The sequence below is a fragment of the Lactuca serriola genome, chromosome 4, assembly GCF_051521515.1.
Source record: "Lactuca serriola cultivar US96UC23 chromosome 4, Lser_US96UC23_V15, whole genome shotgun sequence".
NCBI lineage: Eukaryota > Viridiplantae > Streptophyta > Magnoliopsida > Asterales > Asteraceae > Lactuca > Lactuca serriola.
The window spans coordinates 284,658,610-284,661,382 of NC_136411.1; the positions used below are offsets into that span (position 1 = coordinate 284,658,610).

The window sequence follows — 2,773 nt, forward strand, 5'->3', positions numbered from 1 at the left end:
GGTTCAAAAATTAATTCTAATCTCTAGTTTTATCGATCCTTTGTGTGAGATTTATCTTGCACAAAGTTATTTCTTAGGTAATTTAGTAATTAGGATAAGCTTAGTTAATTTTCTGTTTTTAGGAGTTAGTATATAATTTTTTTCATTTATGCTCTGAACTCGCCGAGTGCAATCGAAGCAACTCGGCGAGTCCATCGATGTTACACAATTTCGTGTTTATTTTATTTTTGTTCTTTTTACGCGTTTTTCTTGTTTTGATTTCAGGTTTACATGACCCGAGGATCCAACACACCTTTGGTCCCTCCATTTGAAGACTCGGAATCCGTACTTAGAAGAAATAAAGATAAAGTAATTTAAGACAATCACCCGCCGAATAAATCACCATTCAAAGACCTCAAATCAGTTTTTGGGAAGAAAAAGGACAAGAAAGAAGGTGAGGCCAGCAGTCAACAAAGTGAAGGAAATAAATTAGAGAGTTTTGAAGATAATACAAAAGAAACTGAGATTGAGTACAATTACGACTCCAAATCCGAAGAAGAAAGTGAATTTGAAGACGAACCCATTAACCCCATGGCTAACATCGATGAAGTTCCCCTGGGAGAATGGAATAAGAGGATACGAGATGATACCAGCCTGGGACTTGTGCAACCCATCATTCCCGCTACTGCCACTTTCGAACTAAAGGCCACATACTTGCTCAACTTAAGGAAATCCCTTTCTATGGGAAAGATCACGAAGACGCTTACAAGCATTTGGATGAGGTCAATGATGTTGCTAATTATTTTAATGTTCCAAATGTTCCTCGTGAAACCATGCTGCTTCGTATGCTTCCAGTCACATTCAAGGGTGCTGCAAAGGATTGGCTAAAATCACTACCACCAGGATCCATTACTACATGGGCCAAAATGAAGGAAGAATTCATTGATCAGTTCTGTCCTCCTTCAAAGATAGCCAAACTGAAGAGAGCAATTGGTAAATTTGAGCAACAAGCTGGAGAGTCCTTATACGAGGCATGGGAGAGATACAAAGGTCAACTCAGAAACTGCCCACATCATGATTTTAATAGTCAACAAGAAGTCTCCATTTCCTATGATGGAGTCAATGTAACAACTAGGAAGCTCCTTGACTCGCAAGGACCCCTCACAAAGAATCCACCCCCGGTGATCAAAGAACTAATTGAAGAATTCTCTAAGCACTCTAGAGAATACCATAACCCAAGGAATGACTTGACTAGAGGGGCAGTAAATTCCATTAACGGTGATATGGCAGCAATGATGGTAAAGTTTGAAAGCATGGACCGAAGAATGACTAAGATGGACCAATCCATCCATGCTATTAGGGTAGGATGTGAAAACTGTAGAGGACCTCACCTTACAAAAGATTGTGATCTTGATGAGAATGGGAACCGGAAGGTACAAGTATGTTATTCAAGTGGTGATAGATTTGATGATAATTGGCGAAAACCGAGGAAAGAATGGCTACCATATGATGAGTACAAAAAGACAAGGGAAGAAAAGTATAAGCAAAAAGATAGAGGTTTTTACCAAAAGGAGGAATCGGTACATGAAAAGAAAACAGATTTGGAAGACATGCTTACAAGATTCGTAGCCGTATCCGAGAAAAGACACAATGATACCAATGCTACACTTAAAGATCAACAAAATATGTTGAGAGAACACCAACTTATGATGAAAGATCAACAAGCTTTGCTTAGGAATCAGCAAGCATCTATTCTTAACATAGAAAAACAGCTGGGAAATTTGCACAACAAGTGAATGAGAGAAGACCGGGTGGACTTCCAAGCAATACCAAAAGTAACCCGAAAGATGCACATATAAATATAGTCACAACTAGGAGTGGGAAGATTATAACCCCTCTGACTCCTATTCAGCATGAAGATCCTAAACTAGTGCAAGAGCATAAAGAAGAGCATGCAGAAACACAGAATCCCGACTCGATTCGCCGAGTCGAAGAAATGGATTCGACGAGTCCCCCAGCTGAACAAAAAAACTTGCCTCCGGTTAAATCATATCAGCCTCCACTTCCCTGTCCAGCTCGAGCTAGACAAGAAAAAAATGAAGTAGACTACCAGAAGTTTCTAGAACACATAAAAGCTCTTCAGATCAACATGCCATTCATAGAAGTGGTTGCACAAATGCCAAAATATGCAAAATTCCTCAAAGAGCTGCTAACCAATAGGAAAAAGATGGAAGAAGTAAAGAAGTTGGTCCTAAACGAAAACTGCTCAGCTACTATGTTGAACAAAATCCCTAAGAAGAAAGGTGATCCGGGAAGCTTGGCATTGCCCTGCCAATTTGGAAACTTAGCTACCATTTATGCATTGGCTGACTCGGGGGGCATGTGTAAACCTCATGCCTTACTCATTTTTCAAAAAGTTAGACCTTCCAGAGCCAAGGCCCATTCGTATGGCAATTCACCTAGCAAACAAGACGGTTACATTCCCTAGGGGAATATGTGAAGATCTCTTGGTGAAAGTGGATAAGTTCGTGTTCCCCGTGGACTTTATAGTTTTACACATGGAAGTGGATCCCCAAGTTCTGATCATACTCAAAAGACCTTTTCTCAATACAGCAAGTGCTATCGTCGACATGCGAGATTCTAAACTTACCCTTCGGGTAGGAGACGAATCAGTCACTCTTGGAGTTGATCAAGCCATGAAATATGCAAGGAGTAGTGATGACACGGCATTTTCGATTGACATGTTTGAAGAATTATTAGAAGATTGGAATGAAGATGAGCCAAGGCCCATTCG

The 2,773-nt window shown here is 40.2% G+C and overlaps 1 non-coding gene across 1 annotated transcript; it reads right to left on the reverse strand.

Moving 5' to 3' along the window:
• Nucleotides 1–953: 953 nt before the first annotated feature.
• On the reverse strand, nucleotides 954–1,060 carry LOC145103461 (small nucleolar RNA R71). Its single transcript, XR_013706553.1, has one exon. It is a non-coding gene; the product is annotated as a small nucleolar RNA R71 (small nucleolar RNA).
• Nucleotides 1,061–2,773: the final 1,713 nt, after the last annotated feature.